This window comes from Heloderma suspectum, chromosome 2, assembly GCF_057233095.1.
Source record: "Heloderma suspectum isolate Gila_16-S chromosome 2, 16-S_ref, whole genome shotgun sequence".
NCBI lineage: Eukaryota > Metazoa > Chordata > Lepidosauria > Squamata > Helodermatidae > Heloderma > Heloderma suspectum.
Window position 1 is genome coordinate 220901206 of NC_139459.1, and position 19122 is coordinate 220920327.

The 19122-nt window shown below is 42.5% G+C and overlaps 1 protein-coding gene across 1 annotated transcript in view; it reads right to left on the reverse strand.

Annotated features, from left to right (window-relative positions):
- Positions 1-9444, reverse strand: part of UNC13D (unc-13 homolog D) — a 66833-nt gene extending 57389 nt beyond the window's left edge. Inside the window, exon 1 of the mRNA XM_084838108.1 lies at positions 9339-9444. The gene's annotated coding sequence lies outside the window, so the exon portion shown is untranslated. The remainder of the gene's footprint in view (positions 1-9338) is intronic.
- Positions 9445-19122: the final 9678 nt, after the last annotated feature.

Genomic DNA, 19122 nt, shown 5'->3' on the forward strand with positions numbered 1-19122 from the left:
AGGACAGCTGTAGACTTCTAAGAGAGACACCCAGGTCCCAAACATGGCAAACATGCTAAAGTGAAGTGGCAAAGCCAGGCAGAAGCATTCATCATCAGGTTTCCCTCTTCTACTCACCTTGGTGTTATTGCAAGCTATGCACCCTCCTTAACTTTCTCCCACATCTGTGCTACAAGGTTAAGGATATTTCCCCATGAGCAAGCTCAATAAACGGTGCCTGCTTTCATGTTCATGTCTAACTGATGGCCATTTCTGGGGAAGAATTTTCCTTCAACCAGGTTAAATATCTGGTGACCCCTCTGAGCTTCTTGTTGTCTTCTGAGGTGGTGGGTATGGCTCAGGTTACTTGCTTACAAACGTACAGGCTGGGTATTGCAAAATTTATGTTATTATTTTCCAGGCACCTCTGGCATGATGCAACTTGATCGTGGAATGAAAGAATTTTGGATGAGGATAAGGATAGGCGTGGTGTTTTCAGGTATGGAGAAGGAGGCCCCAAGGCAGGAAGGCCTACCATTCTAAGACTTTAAAACCTCCAAGAACACCCTTGAAGAGGGGCAGCTCCCACTGATGTCAGTGGCAAACTCTCTCATTGATTAAAATGGATCAGGCCAAGGGTTCTTGGCCTGCCTACTTCACTGAGAAAGAAAAGCCATCATTCAATCTCAAACCTTTCAAACAAAAATGTGGATATCTTCTCCTAAGCCTTCCCCCACCCCAAGTTAAACATACAGGTTTCTGTTCACCTTTCCTCAGACATTTTTTGCATGGTTTCTCATTTATCACCTTATTCCTCTCTGATTATTCCGAGTGCTGCTATCATCTTCCTGCCAATCTAGTTGCTCAAACCAGTCACAATGCTGTGGTGCATTTTAATGTTCCTAAACGTTGGTTATTCCACTTTAACTGATGCTGGTGTAGATTTTTTTTAAAGCATACTATTAAACTCCCCACTGAAACAGGGCATGCTACAACTTGAATGAATAATGAACCAAGTAGACAGACACAATTACGTGGGGTGAATCTGCACATCGCAGTTTTACCATTATCATACTGCAGTGATAACTATTGGTGCGCATTGATGTCATGTGCACCAATAGTTATCATTGCAGTATGATAATGGTACAACAGCGATGTGCAGATTCAGCCTTGGTGATTTTTTTTTTTTTTTGCTAATTCACTAGCAAATTACAACAGTTTTGAAAACCAAAGAGAAAGAGCAGCTGTGAGGAAGAACTGGGCACAAGGAAGTAGGGGCCCCTTCACACAGAGCTTTTATCCTGCGATTGAGATCGCTCCCTCATGGAAGTTTGCGGGCTCTTTACAGGACACCGTGATCATCCAAGGCATCTGCTGCACTAAATGCCCTTTGTTCCATTTTTAAATAGATCACAGATAGTGAGCTATCAAATTACCCCGCTGTGTTCTGTCCACTTCAGTTTCAGCTGTGAAAAGAGTAAAAGCAGCAAGAAGAGGAGCGAGATCAATGAAAGATAATGGAAGACTCAGATATGGAGAGAAGGAGGGGGAAGGGGGTGGGGGAAAGGAAGCAGGCAAAAAAGGGAGTCGTTGTGATCCTGCATTTAAAATGGAAGCAGAAAGCCCCATTCTAAATGCAGAATTTTAGGCTGGAATATACAGTGGAGGTGAGGAATAGATTTAAGGGATTAGACCTGATAGACAGAGCGCCCGAGGAACTATGGACGGAGGTCCGAAACATTGTTCAGGAGGCAGCAACTAAATCCATCCCAAAGAAAAGGAAATGCAAGAAAACAAAGTGGCTGTCTGATGAGGCTTTACAAGTAGCTGAGGAACAAAGGGAAGTGAAAAGCAAGGGAGAAAGGGGAAGATATATCCAACTGAATGCAGAGTTCCAGAGAATAGCAAGGAGAGACAAGAAGGCCTTCTTAAATGAACAATGCAAAGAAATCAAGGGAAACAATAGAATGGGAAAGACTAGAGATCTTGTCAAGAAAATCGGAGATCTCAAGGGAACATTTTGTGCAAAGACAGGCATGATAAAGGACAAAGAAGGCAGGGACCTAACAGAAGCAGATGAGATTAAGAAGAGGTGGAAAGAATACACAGAAGAACTATACAGGAAAGATCTGAATGTCCCTGATAGCCATGATAGTGCAGTCACTGAACTTGAGCCGGACATCCTTGAGAGTGAAGTCAAGTGGGCCTTAGGAAGCATTACTAACAACGAAGCTGGCCGAGATGACAGTATTCCAGCTGAGCTATTTAAAATCCTAAAAGATGATGCTGTTAAAGTGCTGCACTCAATATGCCAACAAATTTGGAACACTCAACAGTGGCCACAAGACTGGAAAAGGTCAGTTTACATTCCAATTCCAAAGAAGGGCAACGCCAAAGAGTGTTCAAACTACCTACAATTGCGCTCATTTCACATGCCAGCAAGGTTATGCTCAAAATCCTACAAGCTAGGCTTCAGCAGTATGCGAACCAAGAACTACCGGAAGTACAAGCGGGGTTTCAAAAAGGCAGAGGAACTAGAGATCAAATGGCCAACATTCGCTGGATCATGGAGAAAGAAAGAGAATTCCAGAAAAACGTCTATTTCTGCTTCATTGACTGCGATTATGCCTTTGATTATGTGGATCACAACAAACTGTGGCAAATTCTGAAAGAAACGGGAGTACCAGACCACCTTACCTGTCTCCTGAGAAACCTGTACGAGGGTCAAGAAGCAACAGTAAGAACCAGACATGGAACAACCAACTGGTTCAAAATTGGGAAAGGAGTACAACAAGGCTGCATATTGTCGCCCTGCTTATTTAACTCATATGCAGAGTACATCACAAGAAACGCCGGGTTGGATGAATCACAGGTTGGAATTAAGATTGCCGGGAGAATTATCAACAACCTCAGATATGCAGATGATACCACCCTAATGGCAGAAAGCGAAGAGGATCTAAAGAGCCTCTTGTTGAGGATGAAAGAGGAGAATGCAAAAGCTGGTTTGAAACTCAACATTAAAAAAACGAAGATCATGGCATCTGGCCCCATCACTTCCTGGCATATAGAAGGGGAAGAAATGGAAGCAGTGACAGATTTTACTTTCTTCGGCTCCAAGATCACCGCAGACGGTGACTGTAGCCATGAAATTAAAAGACGCTTGCTCCTTGGGAGGAAAGCTATGGCAAACCTAGACAGCATAGTAAGAAGCAGAGACATCACCTTGCCGACAAAGGTCTGTATAATCAAAGCTATGGTTTTCCCAGTAGTAACGTATGGCTGTGAGAGCTGGACTATAAGGAAGGCTGAGCGCCGAAGAATTGATGCTTTCGAACTGTGGTGCTGGAGAAGACTCTTACGAGTCCCCTGGACTGCAAGGAGGTCAAATCAGTCAATCCTAAAGGAAATCAACCCTGACTGCTCATTGGAAGGACAGATACTGAAGCTGAAGCGCAAATATTTTGGCCATCTAATGCAAAGAGAAAACTCTCTGGAAAAGACCCTGATGCTGGGAAAGATTGAAGGCAAAAGGAGAAGGGGACGGCAGAGGATGAGATGGCTAAATAGCATCACTGATGCAATGAATACGGACTTGAGCACGCTCCGGAAGAGAGCACAGGACAGGAAGGCCTGGCATGCTATGGTCCATGGGGTCATGAAGAGTTGGACACAACTGAACGACTGAACAACAACAAGAGATGCCCTAGGACTGCAAGCAGAGGAAAGATGGTCCTGCAAATCTAGGAAGGCAGTGTGTAGAGGAACTTGAACCACATACTTACAAGCAGGCCTGCACACTGGCCACTTACCATCCTGATGAGTTCCAGTGGACTACAACTCCCATCATTCCAAAAAAGACTGAATTGCTGCACAATGCCTTTTAATTCGTAGCACTAGGAGGCCTCTATCTGGGAACACCCCAAGTTGTACAGGCTCTTTTTTCCCCTTCAGTGGCTGTGCATTGGCTTTCAGTCACTGTGCCATGGCCCCTGAGAATTTATGCTGTAGAACCAAGCTAGAGCTGCAGAGATGTACACTCTGTTTCATTTTGCATAAAGAATCTACTTTGTTGGGTCCCCCCCCCCCGACACAGTTCTTACTCAAACCCCAGCGGAGAAATGCAGTTGGTTTCAAAGCCAAAGCTGTTTTACTAAAGGAGGCGGGGGGGGGGGGGAATGTGCATTATCTGTATCAATCAACCCAAAACTTCTGCTGAACTTTTTTTTTTTTCCTGGAAAGCTCAGCTGCACAGTACATCATCATCAACAACAAAACTGATCTAGTTGTAATTGTTTCAGTTTGCTGACAAGGATAGAGGAGAAGATATTTTGAACTCTGGTAGACTAAGGGTGCTTCCAGATGAGGCTTTTAATATGCCGTTGCCCTGCCTTATTCAGGGAATTTTTCAGGGGGTCCAGACATAATTGCTTTCCACTTGTGATTTTCCAGTGCTTTCTCCACTACTTCTTCTGTCTTTTCTTTTACCACAGAACATCTATTAAGAAGAAAAAGCTGCACAATGCCTTCTCATTGGCAGCGCTAGGAGCCCTCCGTCTGGAAGCACTAAAAGACCAGTAGTCTTTTCTCAGGTTTCTGATTGAGATACCCTCGATGTTAGGGCGCTTCCAGACAGACTGCTCTTAATGCTACCAAATGAAATACATTGTGCAGCTGTTCCACCTTTTCCTCCTTAACTGGAGAAAAGACAGACGTCATGGTGGGGAAGCACAGGAGGGTTCCTAGTGGGACATGACATCGTCTGGACCCCTGAAAAACTCTGCAAATGAGGCAGGGCAATGGCAGGATAAAAGCCTAATATGGAATCACCCGTGGAGAGAGAAGATGGCTCTCTTTTCTCTGGTGGGGAAAAGGAAGATACATTAACATAAACATCCCTTTGATCAGACTGTAGTCTATTATGCAACTGCATGTTATCACTTGCCAGCATCTACTGCCATCCTAAGACTTTACTATAGAGGTTGAAAACCTCAATGCCTCTTTGTGTAATGTAAAATAGAGAGGAGAGAGGGAAGGGAGGAGACTGAAGTTAATTCGGACCTGATACATTTCCAGACTTGCTTGTGGATATCAAGAGTTCCTGACTGTGACTTATTATAAAGCAAAGGGAATAAATTATTCTAATAAATTATTCAATATTTAATAATTAATTCTCTCACAAAACCACACATCCCAAGGCTGCTTAGGGTAATCCATGATAGTTAAACTGGTTTCAATGTGCTTTAAATTTGTAGCATAGATTTTGTCTGCAGTAGAACTACATTATATGCCTTCAGGGCATTCTCTATGTAACCTAATAGTTCTTTGGAGATCAGAGTTGACCATTCCTTATTTCTTTAATAAAAGTAAGATTGAAGTCTGCACCCTTTAAAGGGTGGCTTTAAATAATTTGTTTTTCCAACAGCTTCTATTTTCTTTGATTTGCTGTAGCAACTCTGACTAAATGCCAACATGTTTTCCACTGCTGTTGCTGAAGTTACTTGCTGTCAGCCGACCACAAATCCCAAAGAGAAAATTAGTCATTCACAAACTCTGACAAGCCACCTTTATGCACTCCTGGTGCAACATTAGCAAATTTAAAGAGACCTTTACACTAAACCTTCAGATATATCATTCTAATTTAGATACTTCCTCCAACCAAAAAACCTACAAGAGAAACTTATCTAGACAATGTGCAACAGCCAAAATAAAAGTTTGTTTTAAATTAAAAGTTAAAGTAAAATTAAAAGCCTTGTGTAATTCCTCTGCTATGGGCTCTTTTGTCTCCCAGGGTGAGTGGAAGCATCCAGAAATTCTTGTCACAGCTATGCAGGCATGTCATGCTGTGGGGTCACTGACAAATATTTTTGTTTTGTTTTTACTGCTTTTAATGTTCTTGTTTTTATTTTTAAGGTTTTATTGTTTTAAATTGTTATATGCCACCTTGATGGCTTTTTAGCAGATAAAGCAGAATATAAATATTAATAATAAATAACTATCTCGGCTGGTTCTCTTTAGTTTTCTTTCAAACCCTGGTGCCTTGCCTTTTGGTCCCTGTTTGTTACAGAGTTGCCCAAATTATACACATCTAATGGTAGTTTGTTTAAGGTGGGAGTTCCTTCCTGCTACAGTAACAATGTTGGAGGAACTACATCAGGAAATACTGATGTTGAAAGATTCATCTCTTCTTCTGTCTCACAAGGAAAAAGGCTTGCTATCGAATTCATGTATGAAGACAGTCTCCTCCCATACTACCCAAACTGCTAATCTAAGGAGACCCTCTTGTCCTATATCCAGTCACAAACACATACCACTGGCACACATTTAATAAATAAAACTGCATAGACCGCTACCCATGCCATTCATATAATACATCAAAATATTTTAAAGTAACTGACACACACACACACACACACACACACACACCCTAACAGTCATACATTAATTCTAGGATTGTCACTTCCTGCATCTAAAATTTATTGACAGAAAATGTTATTTTATTACATTTTTATCCAGTCCTTCCTTCAAGGAGATAAGAGTGATGTACTGTACAAGTTTCTCCCCGCCCCCATTTTAGCCTCTCAACAACCTTGTGAGGTAGATTAGGCTGACAGACAGCAGCCCAATTCAGACATAACATTCCCAGTTCAACAAAATATGGAGCAGGAGCAAGTGATGAACCTGACTGCTCCATTGCATGCTCAGCTCCAGAGAGGACTTTCCTGGCTTGCTAAACCACCATTTCCCCATGGTGTCCAGAAAATCCCTTCACCCAGGATTGCAAACAATGATTACGGGTACATTACATCCAAACCCAGCCAGTGACTGGCCCAGGATCATCCAGTGAGCTTTATGTCTGAGTGGGAATTTGAGCCCAGGTCTTCTGGCCTTAGTCTGACATGCTAACCACTATACAATGCTGGCTGTCAATGGGGAAAAGCTTTACTTTAATGGGGAAAGTTTTCCCTGCCTTGACATAGTAGTGGTAGGGAAAGGTGTACTAATTTAATCAGTTGTATAACAGGCACCAATTCAAGACACAGGAGCCCTGCTGGGAAAAAAAAAATTAATTAAATTGCCAACACTAATGTCACCACTATGCAAACATCTCTTCCAACGCAAATTCTCCATCTGTGTCCTTCTCAACCTTTGTCCGGTTATGCACTCCCCATTTCTCTGTGCGTGAAGAAATCAAGGGACAATGCTAGAGGCTTTGGTTTCCTTTGGATGAGAAAGCAGTGGAGAATAATGTTGTCTTTTTTATATACTTGGCTTATTTACAAATGTAGAAGCAGAGCCTATGGGAAACAAGCAGACCTCTAAAAATAGGCAGCAAACCATCAGCTTCCCAGAGAATGATAGTGTAGACTCACTCCAGATAGCCACCAATCCAGACAAATTCGCAGTACGCTGTCTGTCTGCATATCCAAAAGCTGCCAACTGCTTCCTGTTTCACACACACGCATGCACACAGAATGCTCAGGCATCATTTCTCTGGGGTGGTACAAACTTGTGACACATCCTGTCCTCCGTGAAAGGCCTTCTCTGTTTTGAAAAATGGGAGGATTGACTGGTATCCTTTGGTCCCTTTGTTTCAGCTCCTTGCATGTCTGGCTGACTGGTTTGCATGGATAGCCAGACACAGCAGTTTGACATGTGTGCATATTGATTATGCAAATGTGACAAAGGCCCCTTAGACACCACTCCCTGTCCCTGGAATCTTATGCTAGTTATTCTATGCACAGCCAGCGTCAGAAGTCAGCATCATTCTCACAGACCAGCTGTGCTCCAAATATGTTGTTAGTTTTTGGTTTGGGTTTTTCAATTTGTTTGTTTGTTTTGTCATTTGGTTAACATTCATGATAAAAGAGTGATTTAAAAAATCATCATGGAGCAGCAGTGGAGGCCTCCCCAGGGTCTCCACTGCTGACAAGAGCCCCCCGGCCCTATTGCTGTTCCGCTCACCATTTCCACTTGCTCACCCTGCTCTGCCCTTCTAGGATCAGAGGATGTGCACCAGCAAGCATCGGGGGAGTGAACAGAAGGAACAGCCGCTGCCAGGGCCTTTTGCCCTTTCTCTCTGGGCAGCTTTGAGGACTGGGACTCAAGGCAAATGGAGAGCAAATGGGTGATTGTAATGGGCTTGAAGTGGAGGCTGGGCCCCTCTAGATCTCCGGGCTCAGTTAAAATACCCCCTTCCCTGCCCTCATGTTTGGGCCCTGCGCACACATGTGGATACACCATATGTGCACACACATGTCTGCAGGGCACTGGGGTACTTCCTCTGAGAAACATCAACTGAGCATCCCTGACTCTTAGGAAGCAACTAAGCAACTTAACCAAGTACCAGCTGTAACAGTCCTAAAAAGATCCAGTATGAGAACGGTGCAAGTCCCCAGAGAACACGAAGACAAGAATCTGATCAACTGAGTCCCTTAAGAAAGTAACCTGCTCTTGATTTCAGAAAGGGAAAACAACTTTTAAGACCATGTTTGAGAAACTTGTAAGGATTTTTGGACAAGCAGGAGCAAATGTTCTGAGATATGGAATTCAATTAATGGGGTTCCCTGGGAAGGCATTAAGATTTTACACTGCCCAAGTTTTAAATCAATGTAACGTATTCCAACATTTAACATTTTAGCTAATAAACAAGCCAAGAGAACAGCATAAATCAAGCAAGGCATTTCTCTCACAAATGAGAACCTAAAACTACAAAAACTAAAGTTCAGTTAATTTAGGGGGTTCCCGAGCTGCCTTTACAATAACACTCGGATCCTAATGCAAAAGATGGAATACAGAGGAAGCAAATGGTACTTAAAACCTACTAAAATCAACAGGGCTTAAAGCCCAATCATCTGCATGTTTACTCAGAAGTAAGTCTCCCTATGCTCAATAGGACTGATTCACCAATAAGTCTGTATAGGATTGCCACCTTAAGGTCTTAAATCTCAAAGGTTTCAAGAGCACTTAATTCCTTTAGGTTTTGCTCAGTTCATTTGGGATTGAGCTATAAAGCTGGGATCATAAAGGATATTTAGACAGGTGTAAGTTCCATTGGAATTAGTGGCAAGGTTCTCATGTGAAAATGGGCTGCCCTCTATATCTCTTTCTTCAATCAGCTGTAAAAAAAAGCCTCATGTCCATCCCACACTGTTGTGCGAACACACTTTTCAGGTGCTTCAAATAATTGTTAAGATGCTACTTTACAAACCCATTTTTAAATGCACATTCCTTTGTAGGTACAGTTATTTAAAAAGAACTTACAAAGCCGGAAAGCCTCTCTTCTACAGATCATCCAATGTTAAAAGAAACCTCTGGAGATAACAACAACAACAACAACAACTATAAAGGCTTTTGCTTACCTCTTGTGTTGGGTTGATTGGGTTGCAATTGTGCTCTTCCTTTGATTTTATCTTGAGTAGTGACCTAGAAATACATGAATATGGTTTTACAGATACACGTACAAGAGTGTGTTTCAAAATGAATCACTTCTTCTTTTAAGCCTAAAGTTGGTAGGCTGGTCTGGGGGAGGTTAGGTAAAGTTATTATTATGTAAAACTGTGGTGTTTCAATGACACTTGACTCTGGAAGGAACCGAGGTTTCAATGTCAAACTAAAATCACTCAATTTCACAATGCTAACCCAACATCAGCTATTGTTTGGTGGCATCAGATGCCATAATTTTGCTAGCATGTATCAAATGTCAGGATTGTAAATACAGTTTCATTTTGAAAATAAAGTTTTGTTTGTTTCATTAATTAAAGAATGTACAAGTCTGCTTTCTGGACCAAGTCCACCTGGAAACACATAGAGCACAATTCAGCCCATGTTAAGCCTGTTTAAATCCCACTGGTTTCAGTACCAGAACTGAAACATGCTTAAAATTCCTTCCGTTGGAATTAATAAGACTTACAAACATTTAGCTTTTGTTGGATTGTGTCCATATGGTGCGCAAAAAAGAAGAAGAAAGCAAAGACCAGCAGATACTCATCCGATACATGGGTGAAACAAGACAACGTAGCTCAATGTTTGCCTGATATTCCTTGGGGATGTATGACAGCAGCAAACCTGCATGTCAGACTTGGGTCACTGCCAAATGCTTGCAAAGCAGGGGGGCAATTTAAAGCCCATGGGAAAGGGATTGCCCAGCTCCCCTGCCCATGGTTCTCCCTGAAAACTCCCTCTCCCTAGTTGTTTTTCTTCTGGTTGGGCTCTGAGACTTGAAGGCTTCAATGCTCAAGCTGAGCTGTGAGGAATGTGAGCTTTCCCAGGCCAGATCAGTCGACTGGTTTAACTTGTTAAAGCAGCCAGTGCAGTTATAACCTTTTGCCCATGATCAGTTGCTATGGCTAGGGGCTGAATGCCTCCCTAGTCCCTCCTTCCCCGCAGGTGATCCATTTACATCCTGGACCCACATGCATTGAGGGTGTGGAGTAGTCTTAAATCAGATTTTGTATTTTCCGTATCTGAAGGGCAAATATGAAACCACTCTCCCATTTTCTATTCCACATTAATAACATTCCCACATCTGCACAACACATGTGGTTGAGTGAAGTTTCTGCAGTCCTCTACAGCACTCAGGTAGATGGCCACCATTCTCCTGACAGAAGGTTTGTGCCTTTAACAGCCGCCTGCCAAGCAAAGGCCACAGGGGCAGCTTTCTCCCCTTCACTGCATCAACGGAATTCCTGCCTATAAATGTGTTCTAGAATCCCCCACACTACCAAAATAAAGTATTTGAAATAAAATGAGCCACCTTTGGTGGCTGCTCTCTCTGCCTCCTCATCTGGTCGGTGGACCACAAGCAGCACAGCAACATCCTCCAGTCCTGAAGAGCAACGCTACACCAGCCTAAAATCTTGCATTTAAAATGGGGCTTCCTGCTTCCATTTTAAATGCAGGGTCATGACAGACTCCCTTTATACCTGCTTCCCCCCCACACCTTTTCCCCCTTATCTGAGTCTTCAATATGTTTCATTATACAGCCACTAGAAGTAAATCCCACTATGTTTAATGGGGGTTATTCCCTAGTAATTGTGTAAGTTTGCAGCCTAAGAGCATGTGTTATTATAGTCTGCAGTACATTCCCACGTCCCTTGCCAGTGGGGCATGTTCAGTTTGCAGTTAATCAGCAAATGTTTAAGATGCCATGTGGCTCTTTTCTGGTCCCAGGCACTCCACCCTCCCCAAGTGTGGATGTATGGAGGGTAGGTTTTAAGCAATCACAATTTGGGACATTGCACAGTTCTGTCCTGAAAGTAAGCAAGAGGTTAATTACCTTGACATCTACAAAATTTAAATTATAGTAATTATTTTTCATTATGTAAATATATTTGCATACATAAATTAGCATATGCAAATTTCCTCCATTCTTTTGTCCCATGGGCCTGAACCCCAGATCTTTTAGGTACCTAAGACCACCCCGGGTTGGATCCCATTGTCATCCCCAACCACCGGAGAAAAATTGGAGGGTGTGTGGAGGGTCTACAGGGGAGAAGAGAGGACACAGGGGAGAGGAAGTCCTGTTTCTGCAGTGGCATCCTTCGAGATCCTGAATCCAAGCCAGAGTATTTATTTGCTTCAAAGCCCAAGAGGGAAGATGGGGAAAATGTCTGTAAGTTAACACAGAATGAAAGAGTTCTCACCCCAAATTCCAGATCAAGTTTCTGACAGCAGGGTGAATATTGCCATGACCAACAGAACATGATGGTCACTGACTATTATTGGCAGAGCGTCTGCATAACCAATTCTGTACCTCAAGCAGAAGATTGCAGAATCCTGGTGCATAGTCAGGTATTTTAGAATGGTGACAATTTCAGCTGTTGTTGTTGTTGTTGTTATTACATTCCTATACTGCCCAATAGCCAAAGCTCTCTGGGTGGTTTACAAAGATTAAAAACATTAAAAATGCAGTATACAGAGATTAAAATCCATTTGCATAAAAAACACACGAACAGACAATATACACAAGAGAACAAGTATCTAAAATGACTTAAAACAAGCAATCTCAAGCAAACAACCATAACCATAAGACAATCCAGGACCGATTAAACTTATCACATGCTGCCAAATGCCTGGGAGATGAGAAAGGTCTTAACCTGGCACCAAAAAGATAGCAATGTTGGCACCAGGTGGGCCTCATCAGGGAGATCATTCCACAATTGGGGGGCCACCACCGAGAAGGCCCTCTCCCTTGTTGCTGTCTTCCAAGCTTCTCTCGGAGGAGGCAGCTAGAGGAGGACCTTAGATGTTGAGCATAGTGTATGGGTAGGTTTGTGTCAGGAGAGGCACTCTATCAGATATTGTGGTCCCAAGCCATGTAAAGATTTATAGGTTAAAACCCGCACCTAGAATCTGGCTCAGAAACATACAGGCAGCCAGTGCAAGCAGGCCAGAGTCAGTCTTATATGTTCGGACCTTCTGGTCCCTGTTATCAATCCGGCTGCCACATTTTGCACAAGCTGCAGCTTCTGAACTATCTTTAAAAGCAGCCCCACATAGAGTGCAGCTGTCAGGATTCCCCTTTTGCCTACTGAATACTCCAATAGCCAAATCAACACTCAGACAAAGGGGCTGCTTTCCAAGGCTTTAATTCCATTTACCCTAATGAGGCATACAGATGCTAATTGCTAGAGACTCAGAGAACTATAAAGGAACAGCCATCTAGGGGTTCAAAGGGAAACTAAGTCAACTGATCTCCGTTTGGGAAAAGGGCGGCAATTCTCTGAACTTAAGGGGTGGGAGGGGAAGATCTCCGCCTCTCCCGTGATGCTTCTGGGTGTAGCTGTTGACATCGAGACAATTGGGCTGAGCGACGAAGCTCAGCCCTGGCGATCTCTCGCTTGTGCCTGCGTTTGCACCTCATGTCTAAAAGTTCAGGTTGTCCTTCCCTTTCCACGCCTTGTTCGTTGTCATTCCCAGGGATGGGGGGGGGGGGCCTCCAGCTGCGCCTCTGAAGTCTGGGAAAGTTCCTCCCCCACGAGTTGTCTCTCTTCCTCAGAATCAGAGCTGCTTTTGGACTCTATGGGCTCAGATACAACCCTGACAGCATTGCAGTAATCTAACTTGGAGATTACCAGAGCACAGACAACTGAAGCCAGGTTATCCCTGTCCAGATAGGGGCGTAGCTGGGCCACCAACCAAAGTCGGTAGAAGGCACTCCGTGCCACTGAGGCCACCTGAGCCTCAAGTGACAAAGACGGCTCCAGGAGAACTTCCAAGCTACGAACCTGCTATTTCAGGGGGAGTGCAACCCCATCCAGAACAGGTTGAGCACCCTCCATCAGGTCAGAAAAACCACCAACAGCATCTCAGTCTTGTCTGGATTACATTTCACTTTATTAGCCTTCATCCAGTCCATTGTCACACCCAGGCACCAATTTAGCACATTCACAGCCTCACCTGAAGAATAGGAGAAATAGAGCTGCATGTCATCAGTGTACTGATGACAATGTGCCCCAAAGCTCCAGATGACCGCACTCAACACTTTCATGTAGATGTTAAATAGCATGGGGGATGTTCGTGACATTTGCCTGGATGCAGAATAAAACTGCAGTATGACTGGACAGCTTTTGCTGAAGATTCAGAATGAAAACCAAAGAGAACTAGATGAAGAGGATTTCTCTTTGGGATCCCTAACATACTCATTCCCTCCACCCACCCATCACCATGTGCTCATGTTCCACATCTCTTTTTCTCTTCCAGTTCCTCAATCCCCTTTACCCCAAAAAACAAAACAAAAATCCAGGGGAAAAGGAACTATTTCCAAACAGAATAATGTATGTGAATTGAGTCATTTATATTACTACCCTTGTATAATGTAGCCAGGTTGCACACTCCTAGGATGTAGCGTAGAAGGTCAGACATTTTAAGTGCAACGGAAGTAGCTTCAACACATATTCTCTGCCGGACTTCCGGTTGAAACTGATGTTGCTCTGGCAGCTTCCCATGGGTTCTTCAGTGGGAGCTTTCTCAAACAGCTTTTTAAAAGGTTGAAAAACCTTTTCATCTCCCCCCTGGAATTAAAGGGGGGGCAAGGCGGCACTGGACAACATCTTGGAGAAAAGTACCCCCCTCAAGATAGTGGGGGGGCTGGATTCCAGGATTATCTCCCCAGAGCTTTACCAATGCAAAAAGCTGTGATGAGACTCCTATTTCATAGGAGAAAACAGGGCTGACATGTTCCATAATAATATATGCTTCAAGAAATATCAACAACTCCTGTGGGATGATTTAAGAAATATTAAATCATTTGAGAACATCTGAGGACCTGTAAGATCTGTTTGAGAGAAACATGAATGCACCGAGGAGGAGAAAGGGGATGGCTTCACCGCCAACTCCCTCCGTGCCTCCTGTGTCAAAAGTTTCGAAAACAGAACATATAGGGGAATTAGTTACTCTGATAAAAACTTTATCTTCACAATATACAGAGCAAGCCAGAAGGTTGGATTTAATCCAAAATTCCATCACCACTTTGCAAGGAGCCGTCGATTTAATTAATGCATCATGGCAAAAAATGGAGACGAGAATTAACGAGCTAGAAGACCAAGTAGCAGCGAATGAAACTTTGACACAAATATGTTTTAAAAATACCTCTGACATAATTTCTCAACTGGAGGCCTTCACGAGAAGATCCAATGTACATATTATTGGGATTAAAAATCTGTCTAATGATGTAAAATTGCCTATTTTTGTGGATAAACTTTTGCATGAGATACTCCCTATCCCATCTGATTATTTACTTGATATTGAGCAGGCATTTCATGTGCCAAATGCAAAAGGGACTGACTATACCATCATCGTCCAATTTGCAAAAGTCTCCACAAAGAATTATATCCTGCGTTTGGCAAGAGAGCATGGAAGCCTTTCCTGGAAACAAGATAAAATTATGTTATTTCCAGATTACATCAAAGAGGTGGTGAATAATAGAAGGCAATTTATCAAAGCAAAAAATATGGCAAAACAAATGAACTTACAATATTACTTAAAATACCTTGCTACACTTTGTATTGTGTCTGAAGGTCAGATGAAGAAGTTTATAAATCATTAAATGGCAGAGGCATGGCTGAATGTAAAAATGCGTGAGATTCCTGTTACAACCCCAAACTGGAATCTTTAAACAAGCTTTGTTAACTGTTTGTGTTTAGTCTACATGATCCAGGGTAGGTCAGAAGATAAATTATTATATATATATATTCATTTATTCTCTTTCATCTTTTGTTTTTTCTTGCTTTTTAAAATATTTTTTATTTCAAAATAGATATGGTATGCTGTATTTAAATTAAATGTTTGAGGGTACAATGTGTACTTATATATCTAGTATAAAATATAAAATATATTACTGACTGTTGAAGGTTTATTTTAAGTTATATTATTATATAACACTATATTCCTTTTAAAAATTAGTAATAATCTAGGCTACTTGGACTTGGATATAAGATTGATGATATGATATTGAAATGTAAGGTTGTTTATTAAACTGAAAGATTGTTAAGGTTATAGATATAGTTTGTAAAATAGAATGGCATTGGAGGCTGGGGGGTATTGGAGTTTAAATTTAATTCTTTAAGGGGGAGGGAGGGGAAAGAATCTTCTTCCTTTTTCTTCACCTCCTTCCCTCCTCCCTTTGCCTTCTTTTCCTTTTTTTTTCTTTCTTTTTTTTTACTTCTCTTTTTGTTATTATGGTGTCCTCATCAGAATATTGTATTGTTGGGAAATTTTAGTATTGATCAGGTTGTTGGTATGTTTGGTACTGTATATTTCATTTATAAAGATAAAATAAATAAAAAATATATTAAAAAACAAACACATATTCTCTGCCATACAAGCAAATGCCTCAGAACGCAGCAACTGTGTCTTCAAGCTATCATCATTATACTTAGTATCTGTCTTCACCTTGAATTCTTTTGATTGCACAATATCTCTGTTAGTGATATATTCTAAACATTTTTAGCTATTCCATCAGAATTATGAAATTTGTTACTGTATAAATCTATATCTATAGATCAAGGCTGTAACCCTATACATACTTACCTGGGAATAAACATATGAATAAATATGCATTAGCATTGCTTCGTAAGCCACCCACCCACATTAATCATAAAGTGATTAAACAGTGGCAAAAGGTGTATGTGTGTGTGGGGGGCAGGGGGGGACATTTCAAAGCATTTTAATGAAGAAATTAATAAGATATTCCAGTCTATAATAGCAACTCTGAATAAGTAACCTGCACATACCAGCCCGTTTGGATTACTTAACGTATCACACCAATGTGCAATATCTTATCAATGTGGCATAAAAAGCAGCCTATGTAAGATAATGCCTTTCTTCCTTGGCTCACAGATAGCAGAGACATAGCAAACTCCGCAGAAACTTCCAAGCTTAGAAGGTGTTCTGAGATGCACCCACAAAAGTAACCCTCTCCTCTCTCTCTCCCAGTCTATCTATATTTATATGAAACACTTACCTAGGAAGGTGAAAGCAGACTATCACAGCGACACTCCATCCAGGAATTGCCAGTCTGATATGCCAAAGTAAACTTTGTCCCCAGATGTTATATCCCCTGAGGGACTCTGCTCCATCGATAGCTCTCTATGGATTGTATAATCCCATTCCACATAGAGCGGAAACGAAAATCAATTTTTTATTTAATTATCTGTTCATTATACTAAAGCAGACAGTAACCCCGTCATTGCTGACAGGAAGCATACACTTTGGCCTTACCAGCTGCCTGTTATTAATGCTTGTGTTTACAGTCTTGCTCTGCTTTAATTGGCTGCTCTGGCCCCAAAAATGAATTAATACAACTCACTAGATTTGTTTTTGGTCTTCGTTTGAGTCCTAATAACCAGAAGGGTAGAAAAGCCTGGGCTGCGAGCACAGCGTGAGTGTTCGTACAATTCAAAGCTGGTCTGGCTTGCTTCCTGTATGGTCAAGTGGTTCAGTTTTTGGGGGGAGATGGAGAAAATGGCAAGTCACCCTTCCAAATTAAGAGCAGGAACTTTGGCTGCATACCTGACCAAACCCAAACAGGTACATTATGTGCCATGGATACTTTATTTATTTGTTTGCAATACTTGTATACCGCTCCATATCTATTTCCATATGTAAAACAGATCTAGATATCCAGGAGCGGTGCTTAATTTCACTGAGCACACACTCTTAACATCTAGGAGTGTACTTCCCGCAGGGAGGCTTATTTGTACTGAAGCATATCAAAATATCCCAGCGTTCTCCCGTGTTCTGCTTTTGAGAGAGGAAGTGAATTCAGTGTTGGTCACCTTTAAGGCTGCCGACCAGCAAAACCGTATTGTCAGATAATCAGTGTTGGGATAGCTAGGAAAACCCTATTTGTGTCAGGCTCCACACCCCTACCTCCCAGCAGCGTTCCTGACTCCACCCGCACTGACCCATTAAATCCCCACCCCTAGGTGTAGCCCTGGCTCAACAGCTCCCCCTCCAGGGTTGCTTTGACCCCACGTCCAGGCCTGTTGGGAGGAGCAGTATGTTTGAAATGAAAATTTGGCAACCCCTAGACACGTTCACACAAACAGTTTCAGATCCAAGTGCATAACCTTCCCCTCTCCTCTCTCACCCAGAGACATCGCTGAAGTTCAGTAAGGATATTCCAGTGAATAGCAGTGTGCATATGCTAGGGTTTCAACATTTTTACCAAATCCCTTTTCTGATCCCTGCTAAAAATGAAGGGGAGGGACCATAGCTCTGGAAGCAACTTCCATCAGGGGTTTGTCAGATCTTCAGGAAAGCTCTGAAGATCCACCTATTTTCGCTGGCCTTCCCAGAAGTCTGGGCTGTTGGATTTGTATTGGTAAGTCCTGGTTTTATTGATTTTAATTGGCAATCCCTGTTTTTATGGATTTTATTGAATTATCTTTTTATGGATTTTTTTACCCCATTGTGTGTGGTTTTATCCTGTGCACTGCCTTGAGGGGTTTCCGCCCTTAAAGGCACCCTAAAAATAATTTTAGATAGATAGCTCAGTGGTCTGGCATCTGTGTTGCATACATGTGGGAGGTCTCAGATTCAACCCCTGGTGGATAAGGCTATTGATGGCTGTATCTTACCTCCAGTATCAGAGGTATACCAGTTGCTGGGGAACACAAGTCGGGAGGATGCTATTGCACTTAGGTCCTGCTTGTGGTCTTCCCGTAGGCATGAGCATGTAGGAACAGAATGCTGGACTAAACAGGCTTTTGGTCTGATCCAGGACATAGGCTGACCAGGTGTCCCCCCCCCCCGCTTTTTTGAGGGGCTTCCAGAGGACTGTCTTCTGTTTGAAGGGCTGCCCTGTCCAATTCCAGTTTAAAGAACCATAAGAACTGTCACCTGTCAACAGTTAGCATCTGAACAGGCAGCACACAGGTCACAGACTACCATACTAAGGTGAGGTGTATGGTATTTCTATTTAAATTGTAACAATTTCTAAATGTGCATCTGTACATATACAAGTTTTTTGCAAATTTGTGTCATCTTTTCTGGCGATTCGTAAATGGCCACCCTACCATCATAGCTCATGTTCTTCTAGCTGAGGATGGGAAAAGACCGGTCGCTGCAACCCCTGCAGAGCCCCTGCTAGTCAGAACAGACAGTACCAGGCTAGGTGAACAAATAGCCTGATCTTTTATAAGGCAGCTTCCTATGTACCACCTCTGCTCCTTTGCCATGAGCTTGGCCTGTAGACAGTTACAGGTGATACTGCTTATCTCCATGCTGTGAAAAGCTTGGCCTGCTACTGATTTCTGAAGATCAAGCATCTGTCAAAGGCACAGCAGCAGAGCAATCTTTTTTCTGCTCTGTTGGCAAACCTAGTGCCGAGATTAGGGCTGCTATTTTTGCTCAGGATCCAAAGTAGCAGCTGTGTGAGCCCAAAGAGACTTTAGATTAGTTATTCTCAAACAGCACTCCCTCCTGCTGCCCAATGTCACATGGCAAGCTGCTTTTGAAACTGAAGGAAGTTTCAGAAGTAGTTTGTGATTGGCATTGGGAAATCAGCCATGCATAGGAGCACAGGAAGCTGCCTTATACTGAGTCAGACCATTGGCCCATCTAGCCCAGTATTGTCGACACTGGCTGGCAGCAGCTCTCCAGGGTTTCAGGCAGGATTCTTTCCTCACCCTACCTGGAGAT